At 34.0% G+C, this 19,923-nt stretch overlaps 1 pseudogene; it reads left to right on the top strand.

Annotated features, from left to right (window-relative positions):
* The window catches only part of LOC149563065 (uncharacterized), a 49,787-nt pseudogene extending 35,117 nt beyond the window's left edge, over positions 1 to 14,670 (top strand).
* The last annotated feature ends 5,253 nt before the right edge of the window (positions 14,671 to 19,923 follow it).

Raw genomic sequence — 19,923 nt, 5'->3', positions numbered from 1 at the left:
CTATATATATGTATCAAATATCTCAACTACATCTTTTCCTTCCCACGAGGGGAAGGAAACAAGTCTCTTGACGTCCTCTGCCATCGTGTGGAGGGAGACAGTGGAGATGATGGGGCCTTCTTGACATGCTCACTTGACCTCTTGTTGAGGCTCTTCTCCAAGTCCAACTAATACAAAGAAAGTAGATATGAATCAATATTTATTATATGTTGAAATCAAATATATGTACTCACAAAATCAATTATTTTCTTACCACCAACAAATAGTCACTCTGTAAGTCCACCTCAAATGCTCGTGGATGATCAGGCGTGACAAGACCCTAAAACAATTCAATAAATATAATCACTTATAAATAACATTAGAAATTTTGAGATTAACTATTATAAACAACAACTAAAATGAAAAAAATTCTTTCATACCTTCGTCAGTGGCTGTGAGCTAGCCACAGCTGCGGCCACTCCACTATCAACAGATTGTCTCAGATGAGGAGGTGTGTCCGACATCATGAGCTGCACGTCATACAATACATGTTATATCTAACATGAAACATGGAATAAATATAATCAAATGAATTAAATTAACATGAAACAACTGTACTTGTGTGAAGCTCGTATGATGTCTCTACTCTGCGTCTGTGGTAAAGGTTGAGGGTCCTGTGGAGAACTGATGCACATGCATATTTTTTTTGGTCAATCCTTAATATGATTACGTAATAAATATATGTATTAATTAAAATGATTAAATTGATACATACCGCAGGACTCGTCGAAGGGACAAAAAATGGGCCTGGAGGATCACTGCTAGGCCCAGGAACACTTTGACCCTAAATTTTGAACAATGTCAATAAATCCTAATTAATTAATCATTCACTATACATATGAAATGTGATCAAATTAGTAATTTACCTATGTGTCAATGCCAAATGTCTCATTCAGGAACTGATTGGTGACAAGCCCATCATCTGCACCATCTTCGACATGAGTGCCAAATGTGCATAGGGATCCACATGAAGTGCACATGTGACCACGACATATAGAAGGCTCCCCCTCAACTAATGGGCTCATGGAATGGATGAGGGTCTGTGTCAAAGCATTAATGGTCCCTAGAGTGTTGGCCTCTACATGTTCCTTCACAACTGAAGGAATAATCACATGCTCACGCTGTGGATGGACCATGGGTGCCCTAACTACATTAGGGTCATGATGTGCTCCGGGCCTCTCAAATGATGACCCATCACCTCTACCCTAGGAGTCTAACATATCAAAATAATTGGGGTTATCCCCAAGGACAAACTCACAATATAATTTCTTCAAAAAATACATGGGGACCTCGTGATTGTTGCAAGGAGGGGCATCAAAAACCATCCACCATCTATCCCAAAAATTATTTCTAATAGCATCATGTATGCACCAATGGATGGGAAATCGTTTAGTACCCTCTCTAACAGTATTTTGCTCACCAGGTTTTCTAAATAATGCACATATACTACCTTTTGGTATTTCCTTTTTTTTAACATCTTCATATGACAATTTATTTGCATAAAATCTTTTTTGTTCATCCCTCTTAGCCCGCCAAATATCTAACTGACCACTAACTGAGGCTATCTAAGTGTTAATGGATTCGAGGGATGATTCCAATTGAGCCCTCATTGGATTGGTTTGTCCGAATTCTTTCAACCGAGCAATGATTCCTTCTAATTCAATTTTGCCTCTCTCTATTTCATTTCTTAGATTTTCTTGTGTGCCTAGTGGAGGTCTTGCAATTGGTTCGGGTTGTGGAATTTGTTCTTCTTCTTGAGGAGGGTTTTGGTTTTGGGGTTCTTGAGGGTTTTGATGTTCTTGTGAATTTTTTTGTTGATTATGAACATTTCTTGATAAAAAATCAATTGAAATTCAAATAAATAAACAAATCTAAATGAAATTTGTAAAAACCCTACAAAAGAATATAAAAAACTTACAAAACAATATGAAAAATATATCAAACAATGCAAAGTTAGGTTTATATCACTTACGACGTTGTTGTGGGTGTGCTTGTGGTCTTGGATTTCATCAATGAGGAGGCATTTTGGCAAATGGTGGTGCAAATGTTGAGTCTTCAACTCGCGTACACGCTGCTCGCTGTAGGAGTAAAAGAAAATGGTAATGAAAATGATGGGTTGCGGGTTTGTAGCCCATCATACATACTTTTTAAATTTTAGAAAGCGCGTACGCGCTATAGCATGTACGCACTATAGCACACACGTGCTATGGCTTGGGTTGCCCAAGCCATAACGCCTGCGCGCTATAGTGCGTGTGCGCTATGGCGCGTACGCGCTGTTTAAAATAGGAAAAAAAAATTTTGTTGTCACCTTTTTGGCACCACAACTCAGTGCATATGCCTAGCTTAGATGCCACCCTTTACTGAGTTTCAAAGTATATAGAGTTGGAGAAATAGGCTAGACCAAAACTATGGTGCCTACTCACTATGCAACCTCTGATGCTCATGTGGCCCCTGTATGATATTAATGCTAATAGACTTGATAAGTTGTAAGAGGGAAATAGAAGGGAAGTTTGGGAAAGAACATGAGGATTCTACTACACCTTCAAGAGCAGCAGGAAAGGAAGGATTAAAGTTGGGGAATTTAGGTCACTGACTAGAAAATGCAATGCTTGAGGACAAGCATTAGTTTACCAGGGGGTAGATGATGAGGCTAATTATTGCCTCTATTTTATGATAGTTTTAAACACTCTATTTTACTTCCACCAAGACATTTGTGAATCTATGTTTTCTTGAATTGATGATTAACCTATGGGTAGATAGTATGTTATATTTTTCCAATATTATATATATAATGTAGTATTTCATATAACCATTAGAATGTGTGTTCTCATGTTTGAATTTAATTTGATAATGCTTATTTGTAACTATCTCTGCATAATAACTAACCTGTTAGCAAAGGGAGTTGAAGATTGTCAGAAGCATTCAAAGGAAAATGTTTAAGACATCCAATAGCATTTGAGAAGAAAAGATGTTAAGCCATAGTGGAAAGAGTCATAATGGTACCAAGGGATAGCCACTAATATGGAGGAGCTATAAAGAACTATTATATTTCTCTGCATTTGTTATTGTGACAAAGCGATTGTGCAAACTTTATTATTCATGCCTTGAGGTGCTATCTTTTCTTCCTTTTTCTCTAGCAGATTTGAAGTGAGTTTTTTTTGCATTTATGTTCTTGAATAAGTGTCAATCTTCTAATTATAGAGATCAGACCAATAGTGTTAAAAAGTTAGAAGAAGGTTTATGACAAGAAACTATTGACTCTTGCAGTGAATTGTTTTTACAGTTCTATGTATTGTTCTCATGTAATTAATTTCTAGAACATAATGAAATAGCTCCTAGTTTACAATATGTGTTAGTAGATTAGATTAGTAGAAGCCAACAAAGGGGGACCACTTGGGAGGTGGATTAGATTAGATTAGTATAGATTTGTTTTCAAGCATCTTTAGTATTGCAGGTAGAAGTTATAAGTTCCTACCTATAGCATCATACTTTGTGAGTGTTCCTGTAGCATCTTTAGGAACAATTATAGTAGATGAACTGAGTTGGAATATATCTCATATTTAATTGCATCTTTAGTATTTATTTTAGTAAAGAGTTAAGTGTGTTAGTTTCTTGTAGCACTAGTGTAAGTTCTTCCCTTGCATTTTACTTCCCTGCAACATAAGGATAATGATTCATTAAGAAACCTAGTGTACATACTATGCCAACCATTTCAAGTATATGTCCTTGGGTTGACAAAATTAAATGCACCTCATGGTGGGAAAAAATAGTCCTTATACCGAATACACTATTCCTAAGTATGGCCTTTGGAAAGATTATCATACACCTATTGTGAGGCAGACCAATTGTTTTTCAAAATGTTGAAGGCTATGTATTTAGGTACAAACCTAACTGCATACTTTTTCACAACCTTATCAATTTGTGACTTTGTTATTTTAGGAATTACTTGGGCTAGAGATGTTTCTCTAATTTTTCTCTCCAAGTTTAGATAATAGTATCATTTCTTCTCAACTCTATCATGTAGACTCTTAGGCATAGAGTTGGCAAGTTCTAGTGGAGTTGTCTTGAATTTTGCCATCATGGCATATATGGCTTCCTCCACTTGATTTTTCTCTACTTTACCCAATTTATTAAAATAAACATGACCAAATCCTGATAGGTTTTTACTATTTCTAATATTTTCACATAAATTTTCCAAATCTGAACGAGGATTATGACTCACCACCTTAAATTGGCTATTGTCGTATGATTGTTTTTTCTCTTTGTTAGACTTGGCTTGTGCCACATACTTCCTTCTTGGTCTCTTTTTCTCTTGACCTCCTTGTTCTATTTTTTTGGTCTTTTCCTTGGCCTTTTCCATAATTACACATGTGTTGGCTCTTGTGGAAGGTGTAGTGGGCTTAGGCTAACTTGGCTTGGCTATCTTCTTAGCTTTAGTCATTGGTTAGACCTTAGCCTTTATCTTCTTTGACTCAATAGGAGTAGGTGATTCCTTGTCTTCTTCTCCCTTAGCATCTTTAGTCTCCTCCTCTTCTTGGTCTTCTCCCATACCTTGTGTCAAAGCTAGAGGTGCATGTGCTTGGGTTTCTTCTTCATCTTCATACTCTTCTTCTTCTTCTTCTTCTTCTTTTGCATCCCTCTCCAAACTTAGCTTTCAACTTCTTTAATATCTTCTCCTTTATCTTCAAAGCTGAAGTAGTCTTCAATTCCATGGTAATTTTGGAATTTACCATCTCATAATTTCCAAATATCTTTGTAGTTTTATCTACTTCTACCAGTAAAGTTGTTATAACTTTAGAGGCTTCATCCACATTGATCTCATAACTTAACGGTCTCAACCAACTCAACCTTGGTGTAGTAGCTTGTACAAATGTATAATCAACATCCAAAAGTAAACATGCATCATCATAGTGTTTCTCAACTAATGATACTTGTATTCTCAATCTTTCCTTCATTGACTTCTTTAAGTCTTCAAAATAACTTGTCATCAAAGATTCAAAGTTCTCTCCTAGTTGCTCAATATACTCACCAATCTACATTGCTATTGATATATTGGTTTTCCATCCTACTATACCAAATAAGGGGAATGTGTTTTGTACATAAAAGAATATGCAAATTAATATGGAACCAAATTTACATTGTGCACTCTTTGTCTTTTTTATTGCTCCAAGGTTCTCCATCAATTGTTGTAATTGTAGCTCAACTAGATCATATGTGTGATCCTTCTTAACAATCTTGTATCCCACATCTATAGATATATAGGGAAAATTGTTCAATCTACTATATTGGTAAAACTTGTGTGATATTACTCTTACAACAAATTCAATCAATGGATCAGTGATTGTATATATTATCATGCCTCTCTTGTTCCAAATAGCTCCAGTATTCTTCTCAATTACTTCCTTCAAATCACTCCTCAGTGTCTTAGGCTAACCTAGGGTTGGGTAACTAGTAGCCCTATAGATTATTCTCTTATTAATTTTAATAGGTCCATTGTCTAGCCATAATGAACTATCATGGATTCGGCTAAGTACTATTCTAATTCACTCTATTTTAAATACATTTAAAAATATAGGGCTTTTGTTAATCCCTTTCTCTCAAAAATTTTGAACTCTTACTTTAAAATGCCATTATCATAGAGTTTTTTTTATGCCTCCCTAATCTCCATATCACCAATGCTACCAATTTTATAGTTATAGCATTTTCTCACATCTTGTACCATTACCACATTTAATGGAATTATCGACAATGCACTAGAAGGATCTTGCTTATAAGAAATATTAGGAATAGCCTTGAAAATAGGTTTCTTGACTTCATTACTTACTATTTGAACATTCAAAACTTCCTTTCCATCTATATTATTTGAACTAGATGCCATAATGTAAAACTAGGTTTTACAAAATTCAAACTACATAGCTTGGCTCTTAATAAATACCTTATGTGATCTGATGAAATGGTGAAGAATCTCTACTCAAATCTTCTCCAACTACTTTGAATGTATTTCCATATCACCTTCTACTCTACTTACTCTTTCTTGAATTTGAAATGATGAAAAATGAGCTAAAATCAATCAAATTCCCTTTGAAAACCTTGCAATACATGTTGAGTGCTTACATAGCTGTAAGCTCGGCATCAACCAATTTTAGGCTCACTTAGCATCCATTAACATTTCACTCACTCAAGAACCACTACAAGCTCAGTATCAACTAGCCAGTTTGTAAGCTCTGCATCTTCTAGTATTTCACTTGGCACACATAGGAAATATTTCATGCTCGGCAACAACATGAAAAAACTAAATATTTATCTTGGAATCCTAACAAAATCTTGCATCTTTATTCATGATAATGTAGTATTTTTAGTATTAGATTCCTTTGAAACTAATGCATGATTTAACCCTTAAATATTAGTCCCACATACCTCTTGATTGCCTAGTTTGATGAGGTGTGATCACCTAACCCATTGGGTGAAGTGATCCCTTTTCAATTTGATGTGTTGTAATCATCCTTTCTCTTCCATGTCTTTTTCATCTCATCTTTGATGTGTTCAACATCTACCTTGCCTTTTCCTTTATCAAATTCACAACTTGGTGCCTTTGACCTAGTTGAACAATATCAATTGATGTGACCAGTCTTCAAATAGTTGAAACATGTGGTTTGACTTAACTACCTTTAGTAGTTGTCACTGAAGTTTCTTCTAATACAATTCTTAGGTACATGCCCATATTCTTGACAATAATTATAGCTATATCTTGTAGTTATAAGATTTGTCATTGTTCCTTACCTTTCTTTGCCTATTTGATGACCACATGGGTTTAGATTTACATTCAAAAGCTCTATTTCCATACTTCTAATAGTTGTAGCAATAACCTTCAAATATTTGTGTGTTCATGGTCCTAGTTCTGCATTCATGTGCTTGATGACCTTTCTTGTTGCACTTATGATAGTGAACCATGCTCTTAGGCTTGACATTCTGATTTGTAGTCTTGCTCCTACACACATTAGTAGTATGTTCTTTCTTACCAAAATTATGACAAGTAGGTTTGGAGTTCTTACCTTTGTTGTTCGTTTCTTCTACAATTTTGGATGACTCTCCTTCTTCGATGCTTGTGTACCCCAGTCTAGATGTATCATTATTGGATCTAGGGGATCTTAATAACTGGTCCAAGTATTTGATGGCTTCATTTGGCTTGTTGAAACTTTTAGCAAATTCCTTTTCTCTCTTTAGGTTACTCTACAATTGTTCATTCTGCAACTTCAATGTAGTTATCTCAATGTCTTTGACATTCAATTCATTTTTGACATTCATCATTTGACTTAAAGTATCTAATTGCATGTTGGAAATCTTGGTTAGCTCTAATGATTTCTCTTCCAGTCTATTGGCCAAAACTCTTTTTTCCTCTTTAATCATAACTTTGTCTTCCATGGCTTTCTTCTTTTGTTTAGTCACCTCACACAGTAGTATACCTTGCAATTCTTGCTCTAACTTGAGATTTCTAATTTTATCAACTTGGGCTCTATTCTTTTCCATTAGATCTACAACTACTACATCAAATTTATTGGAATCTCTATCTGTAAATAGCTTAGTAGTGTTTATCTCTTTGTATTATGTGTCATTCTCCACAATATCAATTTCCTTCCTTCTCTTCAAAGAATTATTTAGGTCTTCTCTTGCTTGATTCAATTGATGTAGAATGAGATGTATTTCAATCTCCTGGTTCTTAATAGTATTTCCCAATTTCTAGACTTCCATTTCAAGATCTTTCCTCAAAGTTGCAAAGCTTCTCTTTCAAAGAAAAAGTCTCTGATACCAATTGTTGGAATTATAATAAGAAAGGTAAACTTCTGAGAGGGAGGTGTGAATCAGTAGTTTAAACTTGGACCCATAAAACTTTCACCACACATACATCTCATACATTCAATGAGAAAACTAAAGTAACATGTAAAACATATACATAAAAATCATGTAAACATATAAGCTACCATACACATATGACACCAAATATGATTACCTAGAAACCCTCCAATGAGAAGGTAGAATTGGGGTGGGGATGACACTCACAAATCTTCACTACTATAGCAATAAAGTGTATCCAATATAGGTTACAATGTTTTGATCATGAGTCATGATCTACCCTGTAAAAGGTCTACCCTGTTAAAGGATTACAAAGACTATAAGGTCTCACCTTATTAGAGGATTTCAAAATCCTATTAGAAGTGTGCCTTGCTAAAGGACTTTAACTTACAACTAAGTAAGCACCCTGTTAAAGGATTTCATATAGCCTGTTAGGACTACTCTGTTAAGAGATTGAGAGTGAAATCACCTTTTAGAATGTCTTAGCATTGATCCTGCAATTAGCACTTGCTTGCTAGATAACAGATCACCTCTAAACAATGTCTTCTTGATCCTTCTCGATCAGATGTCTCTTTGTTGTATCCTTTTCTCTATCCTTTATTCTACTCTAATTGATTTTGCAATATCATTTCACTTCATAACTTCTAAGCCACCATGAATGCTTTTTTTGTGCATGAAAACTTCTCTCTTAGCTCCTTCAATTCCTTACACACTCATAAAGAGTTTCAAGTTTTGTCCTCCTTAAGAAGACTTAGTGACTTAGGGTTAGGCATGAATCTATGATTGAGATTCATCCATTTTTCCATTTAATCCTTCTCATTTTTTGATTAGTTGCATGTAATTGCATAGGGAATCTAGCTAAAGATTCATCCTTATCTCCAAAATATCAAAATTTACCTTTAAGTCAGCTCAAAAATGGTTTACATAGTTGTTTGTGCCTTTACAAACAAAAATTTCAAAACTATGTCACTTGGCATCTAAAGTCTCTGATACTTGGCATACACTAAGCTTTTTGTTATGACTCGACACTTATATTGCTTGACATCCACTATTTACTTAGCTCGTGTGTTACTTGGCATATACTTTTTGCTTAGCACTTGAGTGACTTGGCACATGAGTGGCTCAAAACTCACTATGACTCGACATGGTCTAACATATACATGTTGTGCTTAACATGTACTACTAGTTTGGTATGAACTAAGTAAATAATTTAAGTGTGTTGACACTCACATGTCAAAACTAATTTGAGATCAATAGCTAACATCATCTGACAACTTCTCTAGTATAGATAATGGCTGATACAACCCTGTATTCTGCTTTTCTCCTTTGTCCATCTGACATACTCTGTAACTCTGTACAAACTTCTTCACATCTTTCTGCAATTGTGGCTAGTAATAATACTTAGCAACTAAAGCAATGATTTTATCTCTAGCAAAACATCCAGCCAATCCTCCAACATGCTTCTCCTTGATGAGATTCTCTCTCATTGAACTTCTTGGAATGCACAACTTGCTTCCTTTAAATAACATACTATCCTGGATCATGAAATCTAACCACTTTGTCTTGTCAAGTGTGACAGGTTCTGTACAAGCCTTCTACACTTCAACAAAATCAAGATCTTTTGGATACAAAGTACTGAGTTTCTTGAACCCAACCACTTCTATCTGCATTTTTGTCATAAAAATTTGTCTTCTACTAAGAACATTTGTAACTCTATTAGACTTCTCACTCTTGTGTTTCAAAACAAATGTATAACTTTGTAAAAACTCAACCCACTTCAAATGCCTTTGGTTCAATTTTCCTTGACTATTCAAATATTACAAATCTTGATGATCAGTATACAAAAAAACTCCTTAGGGAGAAGATAATGTCTCCACTTCTTCAATGCTTGAACTATAGCATAAAATTCCTGATCATAAATAGAATATTTTCTTTTTGCATCATTCAATTCCTCACTGAAATAAGCAACAGGTCTACCTTCTTGGCTCATAACAACTCCTATTATGGTACTAGTAGCATCAAAGTCTACTCAAAAGACCTTGTTAAAATTTGGAAGTGCTAAAACAAGTTGCTCAGTAACTTTTTGTTTCAACATATTAAAACTCTTGCCTACTCCTACAGTCCACTTGAATTATTTCATACCCCTCTCATTGTTTCAGTCAGTGGTCCACAAATACTACTAAAACCTCTTATGAACTTTTTATAAAAACTATTCAGTCTATGAAAAGATCTTACCTCTGTTACACTCCTTCGAGTAGGCCATTCAAGGATAGCCTTCACTTTCTCTAGGTCCATTTTTAGACCTTATGTTGAGACTACAAATCCTAGGTACACCAACTCCTTCTTTACAAAACTGCACTTCTTCAAGTTTATCAACAACTTTTCTTCCCTCAAAGTATCAAAAACCTTGTGAATGTGAATCAAATGCTCCTCCAATGTCTTACTAAAGATCAATATATCATGTACGTAAACAATGAAAAACTTACCTAGAAACTCCTTTAGTACCTCATTGATGAACCAGATGAAAGTTCTCAGTGCATTGGTTAGCCTAAAAGGTATGACTAACCACTCATATAGTCCTTCTTTGGTCTTGAAAGTAGTCTTCCACTCATCACCTTCTCTAATACATATTTGATGGTACCCACTCTTCAAATCTATCTTTGTGAAATACTCAACTCTACTCAAATAGTCCATAATATCATCCATCCTTGCCAATAGAAATCTATTCTTGATTGTGATCTTTTTTATAGCATAAGAATCTGTGCACATCCTCCATTCTCCATTCTTCTTTGGTGCTAATATTTCTAGTATAACACATGGACTCATACTCTCTCGAATCAACCCCTTTTGCAACAACTTGTGAACTTGTCTGTTCAACTCCACTTTATGTTGGTGTCATTCTATGTGCTACCTTGTTTGGAAAACTAGCTGTAGGAACTAAATCCATCTAGTGATTGATCCTCCTCATTGGGGGTAATCCATTAGGTACATTATCTAATACAATATTAGAAAATGCTCCCAACATAGCTACAACTTCTGCAGGCACCTCCTCTACTTCTTCTTTACTATCTTTAGGAATTATAGAAAAACACATATGCTCACACTTCATACCTTTGAGAAACTCTTTTCCATCAACAAAACATATTCTAGCAGTACTACATATGCTTTCTTCTTTCTACTTCAATGGCTTCAACTTATGTTTCACTCCATCCTTTGTTAGAGTGTAGGTATTTTCTCACCCATCGTGTACAACATGCCTATAAAACTACCATGGCCTACCCAACAACATATGATATATGTGCATAGGTATGATATCACAAAGTACCTCATCTTGGTAGCTTCCAATCTTGAACTTCACTAAGCACTGCTCATTGACGATGATCTTGTGGTCATCTTGCACCCTAGCAATGCGGTATGGACACAGATGTTTCTACCTCTTCAACTTGGTGACCATCATTTCTGACACCACATTGTCAGTACTTCCACCATCAATGATCACATCACAACACTTATCTTCACATCTGCACCCTATGTGAAACAAGCTCCTTCTTTGTTTAGGTTCATTCTCACCACTCAATAGGACACTTCTATTAACTAGGACTTCTCTTTCAACATCTTCAAAATGTGATGATCTAGCATCTTCATCAACATGTACAACTCTGGTCAGGCCTTATGTTCTTTAATCTATCCTTCCTTGGCATTGGGTACATTCAAATGCTCTATTCCCTTCTCCATAGTGAAAACATTTTCCACTAAAGTTTTCTCTTCTAGATTCTTGTCCTCTGCCTCTTCCTCTTTGATCTCTATTGTTCTGATCATGAAAATGATTGGAATTGTCTCCCCTCTGGTTCTAACTGCTACTTCTAGCCTCATCCTTGTTCTTCTAATCATCATTACAACCTCCATAAGATTTTCTACTAGATCTTCCATTGTGTCCTCTTCCACTATTCTTGTTATCAAACTTCTTGCTTAGTTTCTCCTCAACCCTTAGGGAAAACTAGTATGCCTCCTCAATATTGGTCACTCAAACAAGACTCATCTCATCTCAAATGTTTAGTCATAACCCATTAAGATAATGGACAACTTTCTCCTTTTTAGGTTCTACATGACCAGTTCTAATGAGAACTCGGTAGAACTCTTTGATATACTCTTGAAAAAATTTTCCCGCTTGCTTCAACCCTTGCATTTTTTCAACAAATAAAGCTCATAATCCATGGGATGAATTGTTGCTTCAGTTTAGATATCATCCATTCCCATCTGGTGATTTTTTCCTTTCCCTTTCTATTTGGATCCAACTGAACCTCCTGCCACCAGCTCTTTGCATGCTCCTTCAATTTTTCTTTCACAAACTTGACCTTATCAAGATCATAAATATCTTCATACTCAAAGTACTCCTCTAGTTCATTGATCCAATCAATTAGCTCCTCTAGGTTAAGATTTCTCGAGAATGTGGGAACCTCAAACTTAGGTCTTTTTCTAATCTTGGAGATGGCCCTAAAAAGCCTCTCTTCCTTTTGGTTTAAAATTTCCTTTGCTTCAACATTTTCTTCTACTTTATCCTCATCCTCACTTTCATCTCTTATGGGAAGATTTATTCCTCTATGCATTTGTTCTTCCAATTTTTGCATTTGTCTTTGGAGGGCTCTCAAACCCTTAGGTGTAACACCTATAGCTCTTTTGCCATGCTCTCTTTATGGAGGCATTTTCACGCTTTCATTGAAACCCTAGAGCAAACTGCCTCACAATCGGCGATCTATCTACACGCTCAACCCAAACCATAGTCATGGTGTGAACTTCCTCACAATTAGTGATCTATCCACACACTCAAAACTCTAGCTCTAATACCACTTGATGAAGGGTGCTCCCCTTAATACCATAAACTCATAACAAAAATAAAGAAACAACAAAAAATATGACAATAAATTATGGACTTCTTATTTGTGTCACACATGCGAAATTACAAAATTCACAAGTACAATATGCTAACCCACATGGGTGCCTTAATTACAATAATTTGTAAGACAAGCTATGAATTATAACCCAAAGCTATCCTAGACAATGTTCCAACCTTTCTTAAATAGGCAATTTTATGCCACTTGAGAAGGTTCTAGACAATGAAACTTAATACCTAGGGTCAATAGACCCTAACAATACATATAGAGTCGGCCAAATACATCTTTGTCAATTATTTTAGAAATTTCAAGTAGCCCAACTTTAAAAGGCCATAGCTCATGAACTGTTGCTCTAATTGGCTATTATAACCACTTTTTGAAAATTCCAACTCTTGATTTATAGGCTTAAAATTGTGCCAACACCCTTTCGTCGAGTTTTTGGACCTCATTTAGGCACTTTAAGGCCTCCAATGGTGAGCCTGAAGATTTTATCTACAAATTTTTCCATAGAAAATCTACAATAACTTCCTTGATACTTAAGCTTGAGAAATGAGATTTTTATGGTAAGCTTACAACTTTAAAATCAACCTTCCTATAAAAAATGAGAACATTCTGAGCTTGTATGACAAACTTACTAAAAATAGCAAATTCCCATAAATAGTAATCACTCTATCTACTAGTCCTTATTAAAATAGAAAAGACCAAAAATAAAATACTTTTGGGTGATGCAAGATTGCTCTTACACCTAGGATGCTCCTACATCAGATTATAAAAAGGATCATTGAATACTTAGAAGTAAAGGAAATGAAAAAGCAAAAAAATTATGAAAAAAAGAAGCCAAAGATCAAGCAAGGAGTTTGAAGGAGGAAGAAGTAGCAAAAATTGCAGAGGATGAGAGACTCTAGAAACAGGAGGACAAAATAGTGGTAGAAGCAACTCTAGCTCAAAAAAGGCATAAGAGAAAGAAGAGATACTTTTACAAAAAGAAAGGTCCAAGTTGTGAACTACATCTTCTTCAGTTGTCTCCAATAAAATTCTTGGCATTTCAGAAGATGATGTTGAGAGTTCATGTTTATCCTTGGAAGTTGAACAACTAAGAAATCTTTGTGAGAAAATAGAGAACAAAGAAGAATATGATAAATCCCAACTATTGAGGGATGCATTGGTGAATAATGATGATGTAAATAAGTCCAAAAAGAGTTTACATCAAAATGGTTCTATATAGGAAAATCCCACTGATCTAGGAGTAGAAAGGTAGGCAAAAGAAAAAAAGTTTTCTTGACAATTAAGAGAAGAAAGAAAACCCTCATAGCAAAGAAGAGATTGAATTATTGCAAAATATCCTAAGGGAACCTCATAAAGATCAGAAGTAAAAGAAAAATATATTGGTACTAAGAGGATAGTGGAGGAGATTCTTAAAGCTATAAAGACTATTCTTTTGTGGTAGCCTGATACTACAAAAGTATTTGATTTTTTCTTTGAAAAATGGAAGCCTGTAAATACTATTTTATCCCCTTTAACCACTAGAGAATAATTTGTAGGTGTTCCTATAAATGGGAGTGACAATGCTATGGGTGTTGAGAAAAAAGAAAAATGTAAAATTGAGCAAAAAGAAAGTTGTCGTAGCAATCAAAATACTAATGAAAAAGAGATTCCTAGAAGAGGCTTCCAGTCTGCTTCAAATGGATTTTTGGTAGCCAGTGAGAAGGAGTCCTAGTATGTTGTACATGAAAGAGATCTTGTTTAGGAACTGAAGACATATCCAAAAGACACACCTTAGAGATGGGAAAGAGTTGTAACTATAGTTCTAGGAAAGAGCACAATTCAATACATGACAAATTTTTTTGAGTTGGAGGATAACTTTAGGAACATGAAGAATGTTGAGTAGGTTTTTAGGTAAACCTTTGTAAAGGTAAACAAAGGTGAGGTGATTGTTAGTCACTCAATGAGATGATTTTGTAGATTCACGTGATGAGCATTAGGCTTTTATTGCCCAAGATTCGTCCATGATATTAGAGAATACAACGTTCCTCTTTTAGATATTTCTCTTTTTCTAGTGGTGACTAATAACTTCCCTATTGTGAATATATCACATTCATTTTTTCTCAAAAGCTTAACTTTTTTTAGCGTTGCAACCTATGTCTACATATTGAGGCTAGATGAACTTCTATTTACCAATGTTGAAAACTCTCTTAGTGTTTAATTGATACAAATGTGTAATTTTTAAAAATGTGTGAAGCTCTTTAGGGTTTCTAAAGTCTCTTTCAAATCATCTTTGAGGTCACAACATATTGGTTGACTAGCTGGTTCACAATTGTCTTGTATGACGTCTAGGCAAAAATTTTATCTAATCATGGGAAGTCATTAAATTGATTGAGATTTTCACTTGTCTATGTCATCTAATAATCATTGAGTGGAAAAAAATTTGTATTTTGTATTTGTTTTCATGCTATGCATTGGATGTGGTTTTCTTTTTCAATGAAGTCCATTTGGCAATGGTTAAGGTTGGCAGCTCAATGATGAATAGAATATTCATACTTAAATGGAGTTAGTTAAAATTCATTTAGTACAATTGTACTCTAAGCTTTGTGACTATCTTTGGTTGTCTAGATCTATTGGTGTCAACAATCCTCTACTTTGTTTTGCTTCTTGTTGAGTTTCTAAATTTGTTGCACCTCAATCCAATTTACACAAAAAATAAATTCCTAGCACAAATGTAACATGCTAAAATATACAAAGATTACTACACATATCATAAATAATATTTAGTGAAATAATAGTATTGTATTTCTAAGTAATAGGAAGGGTAGGGTTAAAGTAACAATATCAAGGATTTTCATTTTCCACATGAGCAATAACATGTGAATACGATATAGAAAAGTAATTCCTTCTGCGAATGTAACATGTTAGAGACAATATATTGGCAAAATATTTGAAGATTTCAATTCATGTCCTACAAAATGTTCACTCTATTATTAGAGCTATTTTAAGAGAAGTGTGTACAAAGACAATATCAAGCTGATAGGAATTCATATGCTATGTGGTAGTGTGTTGAGTCGAAGGGTTGTGCATTTGCTAGCAATATTTGATTGAAACCTACTAATAAGTGAAGAAGAATGTCTACAAAAACCAATAGAGCATTGCAAATGTGTACAAGAATAAGGAGAAATTATTTTTTGAGGGTCGCTAAAGCAATCTAGAAGTAATATTGTGTAAGTTGTAATGTATTAAAATAGCTAGTAAATTGGGAAAAAATTAAAATAGGAGGTTGAAAATAAATGATTGTGTTATAATTATATGGGGTGGAAACTAAGAGTTATTTCTTGGATAAAGTTGTAAGTTATTTGTGGGTCCAACAAGTTAGTAGGATGTACCTAAGCATTGATATCTCAATAAGGATGGAGCAAGATCTAAAATTATGTAAATAGTTTCAAAAGACCTTAAGGAGGACCTCCAATAGATTCACCATGGTTTTAGGTGAGAATAATAGAGCTTCTTATAATTTACCATAGATTTACTCAAACTCAACAAGGGGACCACTAATAGTATTTCAAATAGTCGCAGTTAATAGATGGGAATGAGAAGACCCATAGCTAGGTAAGATCTTAGTGTAAATTGACCATACACCGACCCTATCAAAATGGGATAGTCTTAATCTATGTTAAATTTATGTGAAGCAATTTCAATAGTCGCAAATACTAAATATCAAAGAATAATCACATAACTCCAAGTAAGGCAGGGTATTTATCAATTTCAATACACTCTTGCCTAGTTGAGCATAAGTATATATATCTTAATAGAGAGGCATGTCTTGAGTGGACGTATCTCGTAAAAGAGGAGACATGTCCACATAAGACATATCTCTTCACAAACTATGATTAACTATGCAAATAAACCAATTTTTGATTGGTATTTATTATTTAGTTTAAATTTAATCACCTCTATATAATGTCACCAATTTCCATTGAATCAGACTTGATCTTATTATATGTATACTTATGAGGTGATTACATAATCATGGTGTGGTCAATATAAGAACATGAAATGTTGAATAATAAAATGGATAAAGATAAATGCATTATTTTGTTATTTTTGGTCAATTTATTTGACTATACTATATATGACCACTACTAGTCCATCATTTAGATTACATGTAGACTAGTTAGATTATTATTATTAGAAGAAATGAGGTGAAAAATAATGAAATTTATAAGAAATTTTGTTTTGTTTGTGAGGGGAGGTTCTCAAGAGGGAAATATGAACAAGTCAATGGAATGACAAATGGGTGAAAACATTTAGAAAGATAAAGAAATGATGGAACTAAGATAAATTATACATTTTAAGATATGTTGTATAAGATTGAATCAATACCTTGTATTGAAAGATTGAAACAATACCTTGTATTGAAAGATTGAAAATGTGGCCAAAGGGCAATTGGTTTAATGGAGAAGTTCATGTTGTAAGCATCTAGACGGTGGTGAATTTAGAGCTTCCTCAATGCAAAAAGAAGGTTGAAAGTGTGACTCCCAAGCAAAGATCTCTTTGAAGTAGGGGGTATATGCTCAACAAATTCAAGTATGTACATGCTATTAATTTTAGGGAGGTGCCTTTTTAGTAGACAACCTATCATACAGGTTCATAAAACTAAATTTGAAAGAACAATGATGCTGGTAAAAGGAATATGAACTAGAATACCATTCAATGTTGAGGCTAAGTATTGTGAAAGATAAATGTCACAACTTTATTAATATTGATGTTAAAAACTTATATGTTGTTAGTAGAGAGGATATATATTTCAATTTTGGAGAAAAAGATGAGAGTGAGGATTACAAGCACAACAAACCTATGGCTTAAGTTTTTTTCATTTTCCTACTATGATTTTGATATCTATGCATGTGTAAATGATAAATAAATTTGAGTAAAGTTATCCACAAGTTCAAGTGTAGATGACATTTTATAGCTAATAATTACATGTATGTTTAGATTTGTGCTTTTCCCACCACTAAGAAAATCTATATTTTACATCTCTTACATATAAAAACAAGTATTATTATAAAACAAAATTTGAGGTATTTTGGGATTGAAAGTTCTTGCAAGAAAATTAGATGGAGTAGATAGAGAAATCGATGAAAAGTGATGATTGCAAGTTTTGTTCAAATAAATTCAAATAGTTTTATATGTAGAATCAAATGTTAGGGTAAGAGGCAATTTCATACATAGAATATGTTAGTGTTACCAAGAGAATATATAAGATGTCAAATTTTTGGTAGAAATGCATAACATTAGATGTTATATTATCATTCAATCACCTACATCAATGTACATTGATAAAACATTATTAAAATCATATGTGGGCAAGAAATCCTTTTCTAAAATCTTAATTTTTTAAACTGTATTGCTTATGTGCATTTTTGTATTGGATTTAGTGATAATACAAAAATGATAAAGATTTACGGGTCTAGACACAAAGATGATTGTTAATGACCATAGCACAATCTTTAGAGAGGTTAGAAGGCCTCCAAAACATGAACTACAAAGAAAGGAGGGTACAATATGACACAATTTTTGTTGTTAGATTATCAATTCTTTCTAAATAAGAATCAAACTTCAATAAGAATAACTTCATAACTCAATTTGGAAGTGGTAAATCTTTAAAAAGACAATAATTGAAAAGGCATAATCCACCTCAATGTTGTTCTCCTTGGATAGGAATTTGATTTGAAGCCAAGAAGTGTGAATTTGAGATCCACCTTCCATCCCAAATCAATATAGTCAAGTGTATTAATAATGGTCTAATCTTGTTGAAGGAACCTAATTTGATGGAATTAAATCTTGTTGAAAAGGTCATGGATAGCCAAAATAAAGGATTTGGATAAAAATGTGAGATCATATTTAATCAATTTCTGTACTAAAATAAATCCGTTTGGTTGTAGACAAGTTTTTAAGAAGAAAAATGTATAAGATAATCAAGAGATATAGAATGCTAGTTGATATTTTTGAGTGGAGGTAGTAGAATTTGGTCAAATTTTCTTTCTCGTGTCCAAGTTAAATAAATATACTTTTGGTGTAATTTTGTATTCACTAATTACACTTTATTTAAGCTTACTTAAGATGATGCATTGCATACTAGTTCACATATATAAGACATTAGAGTTTGCACCTATATTAAACACATGGTGTAGGAGAACTACACTTTGGGTGGTGATAATTGTTACCTCATTCCACTTTACGTGTGAGATCCACTGTGAGATCTGCCTTTAGTACACGTATCACATTATCATCCTCATCATATTGTGCATACTTCATTGCATAATGAAGGGTGATTAATTTTTGTTGGACCATGTGACTTATATAAGCAAACCTAGTTGTTGAGATTATGTGTTCAAACATTACATAATATTATTTATATTGTGTAACCTAGATGGACGTGCAATATGGAAAGATTCCCCTAAAATATTCTTGATGACTTGTATCGACACATTGTGATAACATTAGATGTAATTATTTAATATTAGAAAAAATAATTACTTATCCAATATTAAATGAGTCAATTAGGGTTTGGTAGCCCATAGTTTATGTAATACTACATGATGGTTTTATTGGAAGAATGACATGAGATGTGTGACTTTGAATGCTTTTTCACATAGATTGCTTGGTTCTTGCTATGAATTTGAAGGCTTCCATTGTTGTATTGCAATGAAAGTTTGTTGAATTATACATGGTGATAGAATTTTGGAGGCTGAGTTTTTTCCTTGGTCAACTTGCTCTTTCCTATCCCACCACCCATTGTCACTATTCTCCACCTCCAACATTTACGAGGCCATCAGACTTATAAGATACAACATGACAGCTGATGTGGAGGGTTTTCAAGTTGAGCTCTTCAAGCTTGGTACCACGATCCTATGCCCTTATCTCTCTACACTCTTCAATAGAGTGGTTTGTTTTGGCTTTCTGGATTCATGGTCAAGACACATTATTCACCTAATCCATAAGTCTAGACCGGCTTCCAATTAGGGATAACTTTAAGAAACCACCCTTTAGAAAAAAGTACAAAATTTTAGCGACTCAAACATTCATTTAAGAGGAAAAAATTAATTTCTATTGGCAAATAAATTTTTTTAGTAGGAAAAATATTTAATTT

Source organism: Cupressus sempervirens, chromosome 4, assembly GCF_028749045.1.
Source record: "Cupressus sempervirens isolate cs-2001-9-10 chromosome 4, ASM2874904v1, whole genome shotgun sequence".
NCBI lineage: Eukaryota > Viridiplantae > Streptophyta > Pinopsida > Cupressales > Cupressaceae > Cupressus > Cupressus sempervirens.
Note: the sequence above shows the minus strand (reverse complement) of the source record. Positions and strands in the feature narration are given on the sequence as shown.